The sequence below is a fragment of the Arachis stenosperma genome, chromosome 10 (genome assembly GCF_014773155.1).
Source record: "Arachis stenosperma cultivar V10309 chromosome 10, arast.V10309.gnm1.PFL2, whole genome shotgun sequence".
In the NCBI taxonomy this organism is placed as follows: domain Eukaryota; kingdom Viridiplantae; phylum Streptophyta; class Magnoliopsida; order Fabales; family Fabaceae; genus Arachis; species Arachis stenosperma.
The window spans coordinates 133,563,056-133,586,125 of record NC_080386.1 but is presented as its reverse complement, the minus strand read 5'-3'; the positions used below and the strand labels follow the sequence as shown (position 1 = coordinate 133,586,125).

At 37.7% G+C, this 23,070-nt stretch overlaps 1 non-coding gene and 1 pseudogene across 1 annotated transcript; both read right to left on the bottom strand.

The window, feature by feature from the left end:
• Positions 1-4,537: 4,537 nt before the first annotated feature.
• On the bottom strand, positions 4,538-4,645 carry LOC130959456 (small nucleolar RNA R71). Its single transcript, XR_009078535.1, has one exon. It is a non-coding gene; the product is annotated as a small nucleolar RNA R71 (small nucleolar RNA).
• A 12,744-nt stretch (positions 4,646-17,389) lies between these two features.
• LOC130956547 (receptor-like protein EIX1) lies at positions 17,390-21,384 on the bottom strand (annotated as a pseudogene).
• Positions 21,385-23,070: the final 1,686 nt, after the last annotated feature.

The following is a 23,070-nucleotide window of genomic DNA, read 5'->3' as shown; positions in this document are numbered from 1 at the left end:
TGAAGACCTTCATCTCATGATAGATCACCTTTCTGAAAAAATAAGATGTTTTCTAACTGAGAATCAAGATCTTGAACAGCAAAATTTCATTCTTAAAGCTGAAAATGATTTCCTCAAAGAAAAACTAAGAGAGGCCGAAACTGCTTGTGATCTTGTGGAAGAAAACAAGCTGTTAAAAGCCCAAGTTAGAAGCTGTGAAAGTGATCATTCTGTTCTTGCATATGTGAACTGTTTTAAGCAAAATGAAGAGTTGCTCAAAGAGGTTAAAAGACTTAAAGATGACTTAGCCAAGTTCACCCAAAGTTCTGAAAATTTGAACCAAATCTTGGCTAGTCAAAAACCTCTTTATGATAAAGCTGGGTTGGGATTTTATAAATCTGAAAAATCACATTTTGAAAATATTGCTTCATCTTCAAATGATGTAACATATCAAGACCCAACTCACTTTAGCAAAACCACAACTCCAAGATTTTGTAGAATGTGCAACCGAAGTGGTCATTTTCCAGTTCAATGCTTCTTTGGTGAAAGAATGATTGGTGACAAAGTTTACAAAGTTGTTTTTGATTACAATGATTTGGGACATAAGAGATGGTTTAACGTGAAAGGATCCAAGAAAATTTGGATACCTAAGGTCACTTGAGTTTATTTTGTAGGTTTGCCTAGTGATGAGCGGATAATTTGTATACTTTTTGGCATTGTTTTTAGTATGTTTTTGATATCTTTTAGTTAGATTTTAGTACATTTTTATTAGTTTTTATTTAAAATTTACTTTTCTGGACTTTACTATGAGTTTGTGTGTTTTTCTGTGATTTCAGGTATTTTCTGGCTGAAATTGAGGGACCTGAGCAAAAATCTGATTCAGAGACCAAAAAGGACTGCAGATGCTGTTGGATTCTGACCTCCCTGCACTCGAAGTGGATTTTCTGGAGCTACAGAAGCCCAATTGGCGCGATCTCAACGGCGTTGGAAAGTAGACATCCAGGGCTTTCCAGCAATATATAATAGTCCATACTTTGTCCAAGATTTGATGGCCCAAACCCGCGAAGCAATCCGGCCTCAGAAATTCCAGCGTTAAACGCCGGAACAGGAATAAAAGTTGGAGTTAAACGCCCAAACTGGCATGGGAGCTGGCGTTTAACTCCAGAAAAGGTCTCTACACGAATTTCCTTGATTGCTCAGCCCAAGCACACACCAAGTGGGCCCGGAAGTGGATTTTTATGTCTTTTACTCATCTATGTACTAGTTTTCTATAAGTAGGACCTTTTACTATTAGATGTGGACACAGACTTTGGTAGCTATCTTCACTTTTATGCTATCTTAGATCTTTGGGAGGCTGGCCATTCGGCCATGCCTGGACCTTATGCTTATGTATTTTCAACGGTGGAGTTTCTACACACCATAGATTAAGGGTGTGAAGCTCTGCTGTACCTCGAGTATTAATGCAATTACTATTGTTCTTCCATTCAATTCCGCTTGTTCTTTTACCAAGATATCACTTGTTCTTCAACATGATGATGGTGATGATTGACGCCCATCACCACTCTCACCTATGAACAAGGTGACTGACAACCATTCTTGTTCTACAAGCATTCGAGGCTTAGTGAATATCTCTTGGATTCTTCGGAGTCTTCGTGGTATAGGCAGGACCTGATGGCAGCATTCAAGAGAATCCGGAAGGTCTAACCTTGTCTGTGGTGTTCTGAGTAGGATTCAATGACTGAATGACTGTGACGTGCTTCAAACCCTGAGGGCGGGGGCGTTAGTGATAACGCAAAAGAATCACTGGATTCTATTCCGCGCCTGATTGAGAACCGACAGATGAATTCCGCTATGCCGTGACAGGACATATGCAATCGCTTTCACTGAGAGGATGGGAGGTAGCTGCTGACAACAGTGAGACCCTACACGAGCTTGCCATGGAAAGGAGTAAGAAGGATTGGATGAAGGCTGTAGGAAAGCAGAGAGACGGAAGGGAAGGCATCTTCATACACTTGTCTGAAGCTCTTACACCAATGATATACATAAGTATCACTATCTTTATCTTTATGTCATTTTCGTTCATCATCATACATTTGAGTTTGCCTGACTAAGATTTACAAGATGACCATAGCTTGCTTCAATACTAACAATCTCCGTGGGATCGACCCTTACTCACGTAAGGTTTATTACTTGGACGACCCAGTGCACTTGCTGGTTAGTTGTGCGAAGTTGTGTAATGCCATGGTATTGAGCGCACCAAGTTTTTGGAGCCATTACCAGGGATTATGAGAGTTGTGAAAAAGTATAGTTCACAATTTCGCCGACCAAGTTTTTGGCGCCGTTGCCGGGGATTGTTCATGTTTTGAGCAAGCTTTTGGTAACATCAGAGCCAAGATCCGGCAACAACATCAAATTTTTGGTGTTATTGCCCGGATTGTTTAGGCTGGACAACTGACGGTTCATCTTGTTGCTTAGATTAGGTATTTTTTTTTCGAAATTCTTGAAGGTGAATTCTAGAGTTTCATGATGATTTGTTGAAATCTGGCTGGCTGAGAAGCCATGTCTAATCTGATTGGACCGAGGTTTCAACTTATCACCACAAGAGCTTGTTGATTTCGTATCAATCTTGCTGTTGGAGCAGTGATTTGCTAAGGCTTGGCTGACCTTGGTCATGTCTAGTGTTTTGGACCGAAGCTTTCTTTGAAAGCTTGGCTGGCTGTGAAGCCATGTCTAATTCCTGGACCGGAGTCTTAGACTAGCATTGCACTGATTCCTAGAATTCTCATTAAGAATTTTGATGTTTTCACTTAAATTTTCGAAAATCACAAAAAAAAATTTACAAAATCATAAAAAGACCAAAAATATTTAAATATTTCTTGTTTGAGTCTAGAGTCTCATCTTAAGTTTGGTGTCAAATGCATGTCTTTGTTATATTTTTCGAATCCATGCATATATTTTGTGTTCTAATCTTTGAATTCTATTGACTTGAAGTATTTTTTTTGTGTGTCTCATATGCATTCTCATATTGTTAGTGTCAGTAGTACACAAACTGCTAAGTTTGGTGTCTTGCATGCATTGTTATTTGATTCTTGTTGCATTTTGATTATTAAAAATCCAAAAATATTTTTAATTTGTGTCTTTTCAAGTCAATGATACAAAGAATTGAAGATTTAGAACATACTGCAGAGGAATTATACAGAAAAAGCTGAGCATTCAAAAATGCCCAGTGAAGAAGGCAGACTGGCGTTTAAACGCCAGCCAGGGTACCTGGTTGGGCGTTTAACGCCCAAAGAGGTAGCATTTTGGGCGTTAAACGCCAGAATGTATACCATTCTGGGCGTTTAACGCCAGGATGGTGCTAGGGAGAAGATTTTGTTTTCAAATCAATTTTTTTCAAATTTTTCAAAATCAAATCTTTTTCAAATCAAATCTTTTCAATCAAATGTTTTCAAAATCAATTTCTTTCCTTTTTAAAAGATACTTACTAACAATTAATGATTTGATTGAACATCTCAAATTTGTTACCTTTTCTGTTGAGAAAGGTTTTTAATGTTTGAATCATATCTTTTCTTGTTAGGCAAGTCATCAATTTTTAAAATCATATCTTTTCAAATAGTTTTCAAATCATATCTTCTCAATCACATTTTTTTTTCATATCTTCTTAACCACATCTTTTTCAAAATAACTTTCAATCAAATCTTCTTAATTTCTAATTTCAAATTCTTTTTCAAAAATCACTTAATTTCTTTTCCACTTTTATTTTCGAAAATTAATTAATGTTTTTCAAAATAATTTCAAAATTTTTCACTTGATTTTCGAAAATCCTCTTCCCTCCTTCTCACATCCTTCTGTTTATGGAGTACCACTCCTTCTAAATGCACAATTCGAACCTTATCTAATTAAAGTTCGAATTCTTCTTCTCCTTCTTCTTTCTATTTCTCTTTTCCTCTGACATTTTAAGGAATCTCTATACTGTGACATAGAGGATTCCACATTCTCTTTTTCTCTTCTCTTTCTTATGAGCAGAAGCAGAGACAAAGGCATTCTTGTTGAAGCTGACCCTGAACCTGAAAGAACCTTGAAGCGAAAGCTAAGAGAGGCCAAAGCACAACTCTCTTTAGAGGACTTGACCGAATTCTTCAAGGAAGAAGACATGGCAGCCGAAAACAACAACAATGCCAACAATGCAAGGAAGGTGCTGGGTGACTTTACTGCACCAACTCCTGATTTCTATGGGAGAAGCATCTCTATCCCTGCCATTGGAGCAAACAACTTTGAGCTAAAGCCTCAATTAGTTTCTCTAATGCAACAGAATTGCAAGTTCCATGGACTTCCAATGGAAGATCCTCATCAGTTTTTAGCTGAATTCTTGCAAATCTGTGATACAGTCAAGACTAATGGAGTTAACCCTGAAGTCTATAGACTGATGCTATTCCCTTTTGCTGTAAGAGACAGAGCTAGAATATGGTTGGACTCTCAACCTAAAGAAAGCCTGGACTCATGGGAAAAGCTAGTCAATGCCTTCTTGGCAAAATTCTTTCCACCACAAAGATGGAGTAAGCTTAGAGTGGAAGTCCAAACCTTTAGACAAAAGGATGGAGAATCCCTCTATGAAGCTTGGGAAAGATACAAACAATTAATCAGAAAATGTCCTTCTGACATGCTTTCTGAATGGAGCATCATAGGTATTTTCTATGATGGTCTCTCTGAACTATCTAAGATGTCCTTGGATAGCTCTGCAGGAGGATCTCTTCATCTGAAGAAGACGCCTACTGAAGCTCAAGAACTGATTGAAATGGTTGCAAATAACCAATTCATGTACACTTCTGAAAGAAATCCTGTGAACAATGGGACTAGTCAGAAGAAAGGAGTTCTTGATATTGACACTCTGAATGCCATTTTGGCCCAGAATAAAATATTGACTCAACAAGTCAATTTGATTTCTCAAAGTCTGTCTGGAATGCAAAATGCACCAAACAGTACTAAGGAAGCTTCATCTGAGGAAGAAGCTTATGATCCTGAGAACCCTTCCATGGAAGAGGTAAATTACCTAGGAGAACCCTATGGTAACACCTATAATTCTTCATGGAGAAATCACCCAAATCTTTCATGGAAGAATCACGAGAGACCTCAACAAGGTTTCAATAACAATGGTGGAAGAAACAGGTTTAACAATGGCAAGCCTTTTCCATCATCTTCTCAGCAACAGACAGAGAGCTCTAAGCAGAATAATTCTGACTTAGCAACCATGGTCTCTGATCTGATCAAAACCACTCAAAGTTTCATGACTGAAACTAGATCTTCCATTAGGAATTTGGAAGGACAAGTGGGTCAGCTGAGCAAGAAAATTACTGAACTTCCTCCAAGCACTCTCCCAAGTAACACTGAAGAAAATCCAAAAGGAGAGTGCAAAGCCATAAACATGGCCGAATTCTGGGGGGAAGAAGAGGCAGTGAACGCCACTGAGGAAGGCCTCACTGGACGTCCACTGGCCTCTAATGAGTTCCCCAATGAGGAACCTTGGGAATCTGAGGCTCAGACTGAGACCATAGAGATTCCCTTGGACTTGCTACTGCCTTTCATGAGCTCTGATGAGTATTCTTCCTCTGAAGAGGATGAGTATGTCACTGAAGAGAAAGTTGCTAAATACCTTGGAGCAATCATGAAGCTAAATGACAAGTTATTTGGAAATGAGACTTGGGAAGATGAACCTCCCTTGCTCACCAAAGAACTGGATGACCTGTCTAGGCAGAAACTGCCTCAAAAGAGGCAGGATCCTGGGAAGTTTTCTATACCTTGTACCATAGGCACCATGACCTTCAAGAAGGCCTTGTGTGACTTAGGGTCAAGTGTGAACCTCATGCCCCTCTCTGTAATGGAGAAATTAGGGATCTTTGAGGTGCAAGCTGCAAAAATCTCACTAGAAATGGCAGACAACTCAAGAAAACAAGCCCATGGACTTGTAGAGGATGTTCTGGTTAAGGTTGAAAACCATTACATTCCTACTGATTTCATAGTCCTAGAGACTGGGAAGTGCATGGATGAATCCATCATCCTTGGCAGACCATTCCTAGCCACAGCAAAGGCTGTGATTGATGTTGATAGAGGAGAGTTGATCATTCAAGTGAATGAAGAATCCATGGTGTTTAAGGCCCAAGGATATCCCTCTATCATCATGGAGAAGAAGCATGAAGAGCTTCTCTCAAAACAGAGCCAAGCAGAGCCCCCACAGTCAAACTCTAAGTTTGGTGTTGGGAGGCCACAACCAAAATCTAAGTTTGGTGTTGAAACCCCACATTCAAACTCTAAGTTTGGTGTTGGGAGGTTTCAACAAGGTTCTGAGTGTTTCTGAGGCTCCATGGGAGTCCTCTGTCAAGCTAATGACACTAAAGAAGCGCTTGTTGGGAGGCAACCCAATGTTTTATAATTAATTATTTTCTTTTGTTATTTTATCTTTTTGTAGGTTGATGATCATAAGAAGTCACAAAACAATGAAAAAAGCAAAAACAAAATGAAAAACAGGAAGAAAAACAGCACACCCTGGAGGAAGATGCTGCTGGCGTTCAAACGCCAGTCAGCCTAGCAGTTGGGCGTTTAACGCCCAGTCTGGCACCTTTCTGGGCGTTTAACGCCAGAAAAGGGCACCAGACTGGCGTTAAACGCCAGTAAAGGGCAACAACCTGGCGTTAAACGCCAGGAATGGGCACCAGCCCGGCGTTTAACGCCAGAAATGGGTCAAAACGTGGATTTTGATGCCATTTGGTGCAAGGATGACTTTTCCTTGACACTACAGGATCTGTGGACCCCACAGGACCCTACCATCACTCTCTCTCTTCTTCCCCCATTCACCAATCACCTCAATACCTCTTCCCCATAAACCCCTCACCTATCAAATCCCATCTTTCTCTTCACCACTCACATCCATCCTTCATAAAACCCCACTTACCTCACCATCCAAATTCAAACCACTACTTCTTCCCCTTATGGCCGAACCACAAAGCCATCTACCTCTCCTCCATTTCTTCTTCTTCTACTCTCTTCTTTCTTCTTTTGCTCGAGGACGAGCAAACCTTTTAAGTTTGGTGTGGTAAAAGCATTGCTTTTTGTTTTTCCATAACCATTTATGGCATCCAAAGCCGGTTCAACTGAGAAGGCATGACCTCAAGCCCATCACTAAGAAGAAGATGGAGCAAACAAGAGACCCCTCTCATCATGAGATCCCTGAGATACCTCAAGGAATGAGTTTTCCTCCACAAAACTATTGGGAGCAACTGAATACCTCCCTAGGAGAGTTGAGTTCCAACATGGGACAACTAAGGGTGGAGCACCAAGAACACTCCATCATCCTTCATGAGATTAGAGAAGATCAAAGAATCATGAGGGAGGAGCAACAAAGGCAAGGAAGAGACATTGAGGAGCTCAAGCACTCCATAGGACCTTCAAAAGCAAGGAAGAGCCGCCATCACTGAGGTGGACCCATTCCTTGATTTCCTTGTTATTTATTCTTCTGTTTTTCGAATTTTATGCTTTATGTTATCCATGTTTGTGTCTTATGATCATTAGTGTCTTAGTGTCTATGCCTTAAAGTTATGAATGTCCTATGAATCCATCACCTTTCTTGAATAAAAATGTGCTTAATTGAAAAAGGAAGAATTGCATGAATTTTGAATTTTATAATAGTGTAATTATTTTGATGTGGTGGCAATATTTTTGTTCTCTGAATGTATGTGTAAACAGTGCATATGTATCTTGAATTTGTGGTTCATGAATGTTGGCTCTTGAAAGAATGATGAAAAAGGAGACATGTTACTGAGGATCTGAAAAATCAATAAAATGATTCTTGAAGCAAGAAAAAGCTATTCAAAAAAAAAAAAAAAAAAAAAAGAGAAAAAACCGAAAAAAAAAAAATCGAAAAAAAAAAGAAAAGAAAGAAAAAGAAAAGAAATAAAGTTGTGATCCAAGGCAAATAAGAGTGTGCTTAAGAACCCTGGACACCTCTAATTGGGGACTTTAGCAAAGCTGAGTCACAATCTGAAAAGGTTCACCCAATTATGTGTCTGTGGCATGCATGTATCCGGTGGTAATACTGGAAGACAGAGTGCTTTGGGCCACAGCCAAGACTCAATAAATAGCTATGTTCAAGAATCATCATACTTTACTAGGAGAATCATTAACACTATCTGGACTCTGAGTTCCTAAAGAAGCCAACCATTCTGAATTTCAAGGGATAGATTGAGATGCCAAAACTGTTCAGAGACAGAAGGTTAAAAGCCCCGCTCATCTAATTAATACTGATCTTCACAGATGTTTTTGGAATTCATTGCATATTCTCTTCTTTTGATCTTATTTGATTTTCAGTTGCTTGAGGACAAGCAACAATTTAAGTTTGGTGTTGTGATGAGCGGATAATTTGTATACTTTTTGGCATTGTTTTTAGTATGTTTTTGATATCTTTTAGTTAGATTTTAGTACATTTTTATTAGTTTTTATTTAAAATTCACTTTTCTGGACTTTACTATGAGTTTGTGTGTTTTTCTGTGATTTCAGGTATTTTCTGGCTGAAATTGAGGGACCTGAGCAAAAATCTGATTCAGAGACCAAAAAGGACTGCAGATGCTGTTGGATTCTGACCTCCCTGCACTCGAAGTGGATTTTCTGGAGCTACAGAAGCCCAATTGGCGCGCTCTCAACGGCGTTGGAAAGTAGACATCCAGGGCTTTTCAGCAATATATAATAGTCCATACTTTGTCCAAGATTTGATGGCCCAAACCCGCGAAGCAATCCGGCCTCAGAAATTCCAGCGTTAAACGCCGGAACAGGAATAAAAGTTGGAGTTAAACGCCCAAACTGGCATGGGAGCTGGCGTTTAACTCCAGAAAAGGTCTCTACACGAATTTCCTTGATTGCTCAGCCCAAGCACACACCAAGTGGGCCCGGAAGTGGATTTTTATGTCTTTTACTCATCTATGTACTAGTTTTCTATAAGTAGGACCTTTTACTATTAGATGTGGACACAGACTTTGGTAGCTATCTTCACTTTTATGCTATCTTAGATCTTTGGGAGGCTGGCCATTCGGCCATGCCTGGACCTTATGCTTATGTATTTTCAACGGTGGAGTTTCTACACACCATAGATTAAGGGTGTGAAGCTCTGCTGTACCTCGAGTATTAATGCAATTACTATTGTTCTTCCATTCAATTCCGCTTGTTCTTTTACCAAGATATCACTTGTTCTTCAACATGATGATGGTGATGATTGACGCCCATCACCACTCTCACCTATGAACAAGGTGACTGACAACCATTCTTGTTCTACAAGCATTCGAGGCTTAGTGAATATCTCTTGGATTCTTCGGAGTCTTCGTGGTATAGGCAGGACCTGATGGCAGCATTCAAGAGAATCCGGAAGGTCTAACCTTGTCTGTGGTGTTCTGAGTAGGATTCAATGACTGAATGACTGTGACGTGCTTCAAACCCTGAGGGCGGGGGCGTTAGTGATAACGCAAAAGAATCACTGGATTCTATTCCGCGCCTGATTGAGAACCGACAGATGAATTCCGCTATGCCGTGACAGGACATATGCAATCGCTTTCACTGAGAGGATGGGAGGTAGCTGCTGACAACAGTGAGACCCTACACGAGCTTGCCATGGAAAGGAGTAAGAAGGATTGGATGAAGGCTGTAGGAAAGCAGAGAGACGGAAGGGAAGGCATCTTCATACACTTGTCTGAAGCTCTTACACCAATGATATACATAAGTATCACTATCTTTATCTTTATGTCATTTTCGTTCATCATCATACATTTGAGTTTGCCTGACTAAGATTTACAAGATGACCATAGCTTGCTTCAATACTAACAATCTCCGTGGGATCGACCCTTACTCACGTAAGGTTTATTACTTGGACGACCCAGTGCACTTGCTGGTTAGTTGTGCGAAGTTGTGTAATGCCATGGTATTGAGCGCACCAAGTTTTTGGAGCCATTACCAGGGATTATGAGAGTTGTGAAAAAGTATAGTTCACAATTTCGCCGACCACCTAGCATCCAAGAAAAAGGAAAATATGTGGTACATGGATAGCGGATGCTCTAGGCATATGACCGGGAAGACAACCTTCTTCATAAAGCTTGATGAATATGATGGAGGACTTGTTACCTTTGGTGATGATGCAAAAGGAAAAATAGTGGCTGTTGGGAAAGTTGGTAAAAACTTTTCTTCTTGTATAAATGATGTGCTTCTTGTAAATGGTTTGAAACATAACTTACTTAGTGTTAGTCAATTGTGTGATTTAGGTTTTGATGTTATCTTTAAGAAGTTTGTTTGCTTGGTTGTTTGTGAGAAAACTGGGGATGTTTTATTTGAAGCTAAAAGATGCAATAATGTGTATGGATTAACTCTTGAGGATTTAAAGGAACAAAATGTAACATGCTTTACCTCACTTGAATCTGAAAAATGGCTTTGGCATAGAAAGTTGGGACATGCTAGCATGTACCAAATTTCTAAGCTAGTCAAAAGGAATTTGGTTAGAGGAATTCCAAACATCAAGTTTGATAAGGATCTTACTTGTGATGCTTGCCAATTGGGCAAACAAGTAAAATCCTCTTTTAAATTAAAAGATGGAATCTCAACCAAAAGGCCATTGGAAATGTTACATATTGATCTTTTTGGTCCTACTAGAACTCAAAGTTTGGGAGGTAAACATTATGGCCTTGTTGTAGTTGATGATTACTCTAGATTCGGTTGGGTACTTTTCCTTGCTCATAAGAATGATGCGTTTTATGCTTTTTCCACCCTTTGCAAGAAAATTCAAAATGAAAAGGATTTGAAAATTGCCCATTTGAGAAGTGATCATGGAAGAGAATTTGAAAATCAAGATTTTGAAAAATTCTGTGATGACTTAGGGATTTCTCATAACTTCTCATGTCCTAGAACACCCCAACAAAATGGGGTGGTTGAAAGAAGGAATCGAAGCCTTCAAGAAATGACTAGGGCCATGCTATGTGAGAATGATATTCCTAAATTTTTATGGGCTGAAGCTGTGAACACAGCATGTTATATTTTGAATAGAACAATCATTAGAAAAGGGTTAAAGAAAACTCCTTATGAGCTATGGAAAGGAACCCCTCCAAATCTTAAGTATTTTCATGTTTTTGGATGTAAATGCTTTGTGCTTAATAATAAAGAAAATCTTGGAAAGTTTGATCCAAAATCCTATAAAGGAATGTTTGTTGGATATTCCACCACAAGCAAGGCTTATAAAGTTTATCTCAAGGAACATAGGACAATAGAGGAATCCATACATGTTACCTTTTGTGATTCTAACTTAATTCCCAGTACTGTGATAGATAATGATTCAGATGGAGAAGAAGCTGGAACAAGCAAAGAAAATCCCAAATCTGTCCAGAATGAAGAATCTGCAAGTCCAGTTTTGTCTCGTCAGATTGAAGGAGAAACTCCCGATTTATCTCCTGAGCAGGGACGAGAAACTGAAACAGTGAGACCACCAGAAGTTCATCAAAGCTCAACACCTGTCCGAAAGCCCAGAGAATGGAAGTCTATGAAGGGTTATCCTCATGACTTCATCATTGGTGATCCCTCTCAAGGTGTAACAACAAGATCATCCACCAAAAGGCCAACCGAACCTAGCAATCTTGCTCTCTTGTCACAAATAGAGCCCAACAATGTCAAACAAGCTCTTAAGGATCCATCATGGGTCAAAGCAATGCAAGAGGAGCTTGCTCAATTTGACAAGAATAAGGTTTGGACACTAGTACCTCACCCGGATGGTAAGAAGGTAACGGGTACTAAGTGGGTTTTTAAGAATAAACTTGGTGAGGATGGACAAGTTGTTCGTAACAAGGCTAGATTAGTGGCCCAAGGTTACGATCAAGAAGAGGGTATTGATTTTGATGAGTCTTTTGCTCCGGTAGCTAGAATGGAAGCAATTAGGTTGCTTCTTGCCTATGCTGCCCATAAGGGTTTCAAAATGTTTCAAATGGATGTTAAGTGTGCATTCCTTAATGGTTTTATTGATAGGGAAGTGTATGTGGCTCAACCCCCCGGTTTTGAACATAAAGAATTTCCAAATCATGTTTTTAAATTAACTAAGGCTCTTTATGGTCTTAGACAAGCTCCAAGAGCTTGGTATGAGAGGCTTAGTGCCTTTTTGTTGGAAAATCATTTTCAAAGGGGAACCACCGACACTACCTTATTTATTAAGACATCTAATGATGATATCCTTCTTGTTCAAGTTTATGTTGATGACATTGTATTTGGTTCGGCCAATATCTCCTTGTGTGAAGAGTTTGGAAAACTCATGACTAGTGAGTTTGAGATGAGTTTAATGGGAGAGCTTACTTTCTTTCTTGGCCTCCAAATTAAGCAAACTCCTAGTGGTACTTTTATTCACCAAGGAAAATATGCAAAAGAACTTATTAAAAAATTTGGCCTAGAAAATTCCAAATCAATGGGCACTCCTATGCATCCCAATACTAAACTTGAAAAGGATGATGATGGCCAAAATGTGGATGAAACAAGGTATAGAGGAATGATAGGTTCACTCATGTACCTTACCTCCTCTAGACCGGATATAGTCCAAAGTGTGGGTGTATGTTCAAGGTTTCAATCTCATCCAAAAGAATCCCACCTCACGGCTGTTAAACGCATCATTAGATACATTAAGGGAACTTGTAATTATGGATTATGGTATCCTAAATCTGATGACTTTTGTGCAGTAGGGTTTTGTGATGCAGATTATGCGGGAGATCGGGTGGATAGGAGGAGCACCTCCGGCATGTGTTGCTTCCTTGGAAGCTCACTCAACATGTGGTCAAGCAAGAAACAAGCCACAGTGGCTCTATCCACTGCCGAAGCCGAATATGTTTCCGCATCTGCTTGTTGTTCACAATTAATTTGGTTAAAAACACAATTGGAAGATTACAAATTAAAAATCAATAGTATACCCTTATTTTGTGATAATATGAGTGCTATAAACATTTCAAAAAATCCTGTTCTGCACTCAAGAACTAAGCACATTGAGATAAAATATCATTTCATTAGGGAACATGTGCAAAAGGGTACTATTGATATTCAATTTGTTAAATCTGAAGACCAAATTGCTGATATTTTTACAAAACCTCTTTGTGAAGACAAATTCTGTACTTTGAGAAAAAGTTTGGGAATGCTTGATTTAAGTTTCATTGAAAATCTGTGAATTTGTGATTCTGTTCAGTTTTGCTCGTAGGTTTGGACGAGATAAAAATAATGGCACAATGGAAGAGCTGTGGTCAAGGGGGAGGCATCGCAGAATTCAAAATTTTATGGGCCCTACCAAAATTTCTATGACCCCACAGTAACAGTTTTGTTAACTTCCTTCCCATACAAATAAAGAATCTTCTTCCTTGTGTCACCATATCCTCTTGGAAGTGGTTAGTGTCAAATCAAATCCTACTCTCCATCTAATCCCTTGATTTAAGGCAACCACTTTTCAGTTTTAGATTTCAAAAGTTAAAAAGGAAATCATCTTTTTGGGCAATAACCGCCCACTAATGATCATTATTTCCATCCCTCTCTCTCTCCACGCCACATTAAATGCGTCACCCACCTTGCTTCTCTCCCACTCCACTCGGTTATCAACCACACCCTTTCATATTCTCATTCCTCCATTACTATGAAAAAGAAAACCGCGCCAAGAAAGAGTGAAAAAATTCTTTTATCTCAAAAACCATCAACACCTCAAACCCACACTCACATTCACATTCATTCAACCTCATCATCTTCTCTTTCACCATCATCCAAACAAACAACCACCATGAGAAAAAAGGTGATTGCTCACAAAAGCTCAGGCCGAGGCAAGAACAAGAAGCCCGTAGTCGAAGAAGAAGAACAAGAGTCTCACACTTCTCCCACTCCTTCACCTCCACCCTCATCACCGAAGAAGTCCACTCCCGGAAAAAGTTCACAAAAGAATCAAGGGTTTGCACTCAATGACACCACTGAACCACCCAACTTGGAATCCTTGGAATTCCGAGACAAGTATGGCAAGACTCACTCTCATTTTGATCCAAGCAGGTTTAACTCATGCACCTCCTTCGAGTTTCACAAGGAGGTTATGGAGAAACGTCATCTGTGCACTACCTACCTTGTTAGTCTCGACAATCTCAAGAGCACCAACATTCCCTCTCTGTTTGATCTTCTCAACTGGAAGCCTCTGCTCCTTATCAAAAAGCCGGTGTACCCAGGCCTTGTTCGAGAATTCTATGCTAACATGCGACTCATTGATGGCACCCTTCATTCCTATGTCAAAAGGGTTCAAATAGCCCTTGATGCTGAGACAATTGGAGCGGCCCTGGGCTTCAAGGATGAAGGACCGCGAGCATACATGGTGGAGAAATGGGACACACAAGTCGGCATTTCTCACAAAACTGTTCTTCAGCACATTTGCACAAACCTCTCCGGATTGCATGGAACCACTCCAACTCACAAAGCTCTTGGACCGGTCAATTCCTTGCTTCACCGCATCATCACTCATATTCTGACTCCCCAAAGCGGCTCACACAACCGAGTAACATTTTCTGACTGTCTCATATTATTTTCTTTGGTTACCTCTACCCCTATTTCCTTTGGTTACATCATGATTAGGCACATGTGGGATTCGGTTAAAAGCACTAGAAAGGCTAACTTGCCTTATGGTATGTTTTTAACTAGAATATTTGAGTACTTTAAAGTTGATTTGTTGAATGAGAAGGTAGAAAATGAGGTGTCTACAATCCGAGGAGGAGGAGCAACCAAGGAAACCAAAGGGCGAAAATCGGACAGTGAGCATGAAGGAAGGCCAGAATCTTCCAAAACAATCAGATCATTTCAACAGATTCTGGGAGAGTTTTCAAACATGGCAGACATAATGTTCCGATCTCATAAAGAAGCCCGAAAGCAAGCTTATGAAAATGAGAAAGCTTGGAAAAACTGCAAGGAGCGGGTTAATCTGATGCTGGAACACCTGAACAAGGATTTGGGAGATGATAGTGAAGGAGACGCTGAGGGAGAAGACTTTCACTTATCTGATGATTAGCACTTGTCTTTATTCTGTTTGATATTGGCTCCATTAGGCTCAATCTCTTTTTTGTATAAGCATGACTTGATACTCACTGCTTTAGGGTAATTTTTAGGATACTGTGATACACTTTTGTTATTTTATTTTGTTATGTTTATCATGTTTTGTGCAGGTGCCCCTTTGATGACAAAAGGGGGAGGAAATTTAGGTTCCAAAATTGAAATTGGAACGAAACAGGGGGCTGGAAAAAACAGGGGTTGAAATTTTCATTTTTGAAATTTCATGATTACCCTTGTTCAAAGAATGCATGTTGATTGCATATGATCATTGCTGTTTGAACTACATTTGTTTATCATGATTAGTCTATTTTAGCATTTGGTTGATAATGATGTTTGATGCATGGCTGATTGATTCATCATTGATAAACTGGTTGGTTTAAAAATTTATTTTTGGCAGTTCCTTTAATTGTGTAACATATCAAAACTGCCTTGTTTTGGTCTTCAAATATTTTTCATCATGTTGATTTGCTCTGATATCCTAAATAGGAAAATGTTTGAAAAATATTTGGATATTTTTTGTTGTATGGAAAAAAGGTTGAGCAGTAAATCAGTTTATGATATCAAATGAGTTTTGATTATCAATTAAAACTGCTCATAAATCAAGCAATTTAGCATTATAAAATTTGCTAAATAACATTGTTACTTGAAGCTTGATTTAAATGTTACAGGTTTATGCTTCCCTTGGTAAAATAGCACATATTAAGGGGGAGCCATGTGACATTTTGAAAGGGGGAGAAATTCAAATCAAAGGGAGTATTCCTTACTCAATTTTTTAATTTCTTTCCATTTCAATTTTAATAATGTTTGTCATCAAGGGGGAGATTGATGAGTTTGGAAAACTCTAAAATAATACTTGTGATGACTAAACATTATTAAAATAAATAATTACAAAATTATTAATCTGATTTTCATTTAACATATTTTGATTAATAATTTTGTTGCAGGTTTCATGATGGGCCGAGGAATAAGTTTCTGACTTAAGCCCAACAATTAGCCTTGTTGCATGCTTTATATTATGAGGCTGAAATTTTATATTAATGGGCCAGAATAAATATTAATGTTGCAAGCCCAAACAAATGCTTTCTTATTTGCTTCCTATGCTTGATCCGCTACACAATTGTATCAGGAAAGCAAATGCTTATCAAATGGGCCAGCTTTGATCATATTGTCACAAGCCCAAATTATACTAAAGAGAATAGGTTCCATGTTTGGTCCGAATCAAAAGGAAAATGAAAGCATAGTGCTTCCAACGGAACCAAGCTCTAACAAAGTGATGGATTTCAAAATCTATTACATTGTTAATTAATGCATGGGGAACATGAGAGAGAAAAAAAAAATTTCAGCTGAAGTGATTGATGGCTATTATGTCAAACACGCCACTCTATGTTAGGGGAGTAAAAGCAAGCTATTCAAATTAATTTGCTTAACCACTTTGCTTTGCTTTTATTCAGATTCTTTGTTTCTCTCTCATCTCTTTCTTCTTCTCTCTTTGGTCCTTGTCCAGGAAACAATGGACGCCGAGCTCTTCAACGAAGAAAAGGAAAGAGTTGCATGCATCAATACCATCAAGCTAATGATGGCAAGAAAACATACCAAAAGAAAGATGAGCTGTGGCTAAGATGCTTACCAAATGTGGTTAGATTTGGTGAAGCTATCTTGAGCCTTTCATGCTCAAAAATGGAAGAAGAAGATTCGGCCAAGAGGAGAGATTCTTGGAGCATGGCTTGTCTTCGATTCTGATCAACCACCACAGGGAGTAGCTAGAGTGGCGAAGTGATGGTTGGAGGCAGAGATTGAAGCAGATGAAGTCATCATCATCATGAGGCATCAAGGGCCAGAAATCCATCTTGGAGAGGAAGCCAAGGATGGAGAGCCCGGATTGATGTAGGGTGATGATCAAGAAAGGACTAGAGGTAATTGCATGTTGGGTTTAGCATGGTTATCTCTTCTCTCTCTGTGTGGCCGAACCGGTTTGTTGAAGGAGGAAGAAAGTTGGTTCGGTTTTGGCTTCAAGTGTGGAGGCTTTCCTATTTCTTTAAAAAGGGGGAACAACCACTGTTTGAAGCAAGGAGAAAATTTGAGAGTGCAAGGCACAGAGTTCTCAGAGCTACCTGAGCTAACAGATTTCTCTTCTCCTTCAATGTTTTCTGTTTAGTATTTTTCTGTTTAATTTTGTCATGTCTTGAGTCTCATGGTAAAAGGCAAACAAGTGAGGTTTGTAATGAAAAACCATAGAGCGGAAAAAGGCAGAGAGTGCAAAATTAAAAGAAAAAGCCATAGATGTCTTAGAGTTCCTTTGTTCATCTATGTTGTGTATCATGATTCTGTGGGAATCCCCTTGTAAGTTGGGTTAGCACTTTACAAGTTGTAATCTGATTGATTATAGTGAAATTCCATCATGTTTGTGATGGAGACTGGATGTAGGCTGCACTGCACTTAGCAGCCGAACCAGGATATATCTGGGTGCAAGTTCTTTCTCTTTCTACTCCATTTCTGTTTTCTACCACACACGAGCAAAAGCTAGAATTATCTCGTGCCAAGTGACGAGACAAAACAAAAAGTCTCGTGGCAAGGGACGAGACAAAACAAAGTTGCTCGTGTTAAGTGACGAGCAAAAACAGAAAAGTCTTCTCTGAAGTTCAGCAAGTGTAAGCATCGAAAAAGGGGGCTAAGATTCAACCCCCCCTTCTCTTAGCCACTGAAACCATCATGATCAAACAACAACACGGTTTCTCATCTCATCCACTTCTTCAGTTTTGCCATTTTTATTGCAGTTGTGACATAGATCGTGTCGGCTAAATCTTCCACCCATCTGAAGTAAGCATGCCTCCAAGTTTTCTTGAACCACAAAGTCCCAATAACTCCCCAAAACCCAGTTGCAAAGCCAATTGCAATCACAAAGTAGAACAACCACTTTTCCAACTTATCTAAGCTGCTGTCTTCATCTTCAAATTCACTGCTCCCATCAACTTGACGTGAATAACCACATTTGTTGGGTAGAGGAGATCCACATAGATATGGGTTGCCAGCATAACTGGATGAATCATAAGTCAAAAACTGGTTATCTGTGGGAATTGGGCCAGAGAAGTTATTGTGTGACAAGTTTAAATGACTTAGTAATGTTAAAGCTGACATGCTGCTTGGAATTGTACCCGAGAGTTGGTTAGTTGAAACATCAAAGGATTCAAGTGATGTCATATCCCCTATCATGTTAGGGATCTTTCCGATCAAATGATTGTTTGATAGATTCAAGCTATGCAATCCATCGAGCAATGTTATTTCTTTCGGAATGGAGCCAACCAAATTATTCTGGGACAAATCCATGAGGACTACAAGCTTCAATATTCTTATGTAGTCAAGTTCTCTTCCTTTTATGACTTCTATGACATCCTCCATTTGCCAATCAAATTCTCGTCTATCAGACGAATTGCGAGGCTCAGCAGCAGATGAAGTAGGAGACAAAGCGGGACCCTCAAGAGTCATTCCTCGAAGATTGCCTATGCACCGAGGGATTGAACCATTTAGATTGTTGCGAGAAAGGTCCAAGATTTTAATGGATGATAGTTCACATATCTGTGAAGGAATGCTACCACTTAACCTGTTTTGCCTCAATCTTAGAATTTGTAGCAAAGAAAATGTGTTAGCACTCCATGATGGGATGGTTCCAGAAATTTGATTCTCTCCGAGATCCATAATCAACAACTGTGGCATATTTCTCACAGATGCTAGAAACTCTCCATGAAGGCTGTTATTGTTCAAATGCAACCATGAGAGAGAGGAGAGATTCCCAAATGAGCTTGGAACAGCCCCTGAGAGTTTGTTGGATGACAAATTTATTTCTTCCCATGCTTTGTTATCCTTCCAACAATTGGGGATTTTACCAGATAGTCTGTTCTTTGAAAGGTCAAGGATACTCAAATCATCAACTTGGCACAATGATTTTGGAATTGAACCATTTATGAGGTTATTTCCAAGAATCAAGTACAACAAATTGGGCATTATATGACCAATATGTTCAGGAAGCGAGCCACTGATTTGATTATGTGAGAGATTCAAATACCACATTTGTGAGAGAACCAAAAGCCTGCTTTCTTCCACTGTAATGGGTCCATTCAAATTGTTTGAAGACAGATCCAGGTTGATTAGATTCACAAGTTTTTGAAAATCAATACAAATTCTCCCATCTAGTTTATTCCTTGAAAGATCAAGCCAATTAAGATTTACAAGCTGGTTAAGACTTGGAGGGATGATTCCTTTTAAATTATTATTTGACAAATCAAGATTAGTTAGATTTATAAGTTGACCAAGACTCGAAGGAATGGATCCCGTCAGATAATTATTTGAGACATTAAAATATTGCAAATTTACAAGTTGCTCAAGATTTTGAGGAATAATTCCCTTTAAATAATTATTTGAGACATCAAAACGTTGTAAATTTACAAGTTGTCCAATATTTTCAGGAATTGTTCCCTTTAAATAATTATTTGAGGCAACAAGTTCTTGTAAATTTACAAGTTGTCCAAGATTTTGAGTAATGGTTCCATTAAATAAATTATTTGAAAGATCGACGACCTGTAAATTTACTAGTTGTCCCATAAAATCAGGAAGATCTCCTTCTAACTTGTTGTTGGACAGATATAAATTTTTCAATTTCAGTAATTTTCCAAAAGAAGACGGAATGGGACCATAGAAAAAATTATCTTGGAAATCAAGCCTGCCTAGATTTTCAAGTTGTCCTAACCAAGATGGCAATTGATCATTAAATTCATTTTCACTCAAGTCAAAATTCTCCAAATCATGTCTAATGCAGGTAGACAAATCATTATTTCCAATGGATTCTTTTCGGAGTCTGTTTCGTGCTATATATAAACCTTTTAGGTGACACATATTTTTTAAAATGGATGAAATGGAACATTCCATGGATGTTAATTTATTACTTGAAAGACTGAGATAGACAAGTTTCTTTAACTCAACAAACCAAGATGGAACTGAAGTGAAAGAGTTGTCAGAAAGGTCAAGGGACTCAATGGCAGTCATATTTTGTAAAGCATCAGGAATTGGACCCTGGAAGTTATTAAATGTGAGAAAAAGGTGCTTGAGTTTCTCAAACTTGTGAAACCAGGATGGAAGAGAGTCAAAATTGTTCCCAGAAAGGTCCAATAATTCCATGGAAGTAGCATTTTGAAAAGCATTTGGAATTGGACCATGAAGCCCACACCCTGAAAGATCAAGATACTCAAGTTTCTTGAAGTTGCCAAACAAAGATGGATTTAAAGTAATACTATTCCCACCAAGATCAAGATGCACAAGACATGTCATGTTTTGTAAAGCATCCAAATTCGACACACTAAGTCCATTGTCGGCAAGACTTAGGAATTGAAGATTAGGAGCAGTGATGGTGAGATTAATAATATTAACCTGAGGGAGGAACAAGAAGCAACTTTGTCAAGTCCATGAATTATTAACCATCCAACTATCCAAGTAATAAGTTAGGACAAATACCTGATACTCATTGTAAATAGAGCTCATATCAAGGTGTTCCAGCAATGGCAATTGAGAAATCCAATTGATGTTGCTGGCTGGTGAAAATTCATTCTCACTCAGATCAAGAAAGTGGAGGTTGGTGAGATTTCCAAGATTGTTGGGTATTCTCCCGCCAAAACCAGCATAAGAGAGGGACAAATACCTGAGGCGTTGCATAGAACCAATGAACATGGGTATGGGACTCCCATAGAAGTGATTTCCACTCAAGTCCAAATGAGTCAAGTATTCCAGTTCCAGCAGCGATGAATTAACATTCCCACCTTCTAAAGATTGATCGTCTAAAAGGTAACAGTTGTTCTCATCATCACTTCTTAACCAATATTCTCCTTCCCACATAGATCTCAAGCATTTCACATAAGGAGTGGTGAGATCAAGCATGACAACATGACCAGTAACATTATCACAACCAATCCCTTTCCATCGGCAGCAGTCATCACCATGCCATGAGGAAAGCATGTTAAATGGATCAGTCAGGGATGCTTTGAACTTCAAAAGAGCTTGCCTCTCTCTTTCAAGACACAGAGAGTGCAGAGTAGTACTTGAATTTGCACAAATGCCTGCAATTTCAGCCATCACCATCACAAATACCAATACTGCGCATGCAGCAACATTTTGGTATCCAATTCCCATTTTCAGTTATTGGTGATATTTAATTTGTGAATGGCTTTCACTCCACTCACTCAACCACATTATATATACATAATCATGAGAATGGAAAAATCAATCAAACCAAGCTTTACGTTCCAAGAGTCTTGAGTATGTGTGGTAAAGTTGTAGTCTCCAATGCTTATCTTAAAAGTCTTTGAGCGATTCTCTCTCAGTTTCTAATTATTCCAGGAGTACCAAATACGCATGGAAAATAATGTATCAATTTGCTCTAATTCTTTGTTATATCCTTGTCACTCTTTAAATTTATACGTAGATGTTTATGGCATGATATGTATTTTTTCCTTCCTTCATAAACACGGCAAAACAAAGCATGTAGCAATCAGGTATGGATTCCATGCCACTCTCTCATTAATGTATGAAAATTCATAAATATTAGCTCATCATTATTTTTATTAGAACCCAAATATTGTTTGGAAAATTGAAAATAATCAACTATAATGTAACCACTATCAAATATAAAAGAGAAATATAAATCCTTTTTTAATTAAAAGAGTGAAGTTAGTGTCCTATTTTGACTATTTCTATACTCTTAGCTTACAAATTAAAACATTTTATTAGATTTTTTATTTTAAATATATTTTTACACTTGTCTTACTTTTTTCACTTTTTAATTAATAAGTATTTTAAATATACACATTTAATTTAAGATTATAAACATATTATAAGTTCTATATATTTATAAGAATATAGTTTATTTAAAAGCGTAAGATAACTTTTTTATTTTATGAATTAATTTTTGTTATTAAGTTAAATACACTCAATTTTAATCATTTATTTGATTCAACATAGTTGATTAGTTGTACTACCCAGCAATTGTCCAAGTATGATAAAGAATTGTGAAATAATCAAATAACAATTAATTGATTTCTCAACTTTAAACTAATTTGTTTTCAGTTTTAATTAAACCATAAATCAAGATAATTTCTCTATCTTGATAAAAAGTTGACGTAGAACGTTATTTGACATTATGTCATGCCATTGCCAATTAAGCAAGCTAACTTGTAGAAAATATGGTTTTAATCAATTTGCCAATTTTATCATTAATTAAAATGTAAATTCATTATATAATTATTTACATGCATAAAGCTGAGGATCGGACTTATTAATTTAGTACTTTTTTTTCCGTTAATCGTTTAATTTTGCAACTTGCATAAACCTATTGTTTTGCTACCCATAATAAGTTGAATATCCATATAGCTTAGGTATTTTATGAACTATAGTACTGTTAATGATATACTTGGCTTGATCATATAAATTGTAAATTAATTATTTAAGTTTTTTTATTTGCATTGTAAATATAAATGAAAGAATTTGTCTAAATGAAAGAGATGTATAATAACGTGAGTTTTGTAATTCTTAACTAAAATTACAAACCAACAATATACGATAATAATCAATTTATATTCCAACAAAGCAGTTAAAATTTGATTATTCTAATTGTAAGTTATTAAACATAATATTAAAATTTGATTATTCTAATTGGTGACTAAATTGAATAATAATTAAATTAGTTTCCAACTTTTATCTAATAATCAATTTGGTCTATAAATAAGAAAATAATCAAATTGATCTTATAATTTTTATCTAATGATCTGATCAAACCTCCTAATTAAAGCTCTGTTTTTTTTTTTTTTTGCCAAAATAAGGTTACTTAATGACATATCTCATATTATCAATTAACTAATGAAAAAATGTAATTAATTACTCTCATATTTTTTTAAGTAAAAATTCAACACAATTATAAGTGAAACATGTTATAAAAAATAA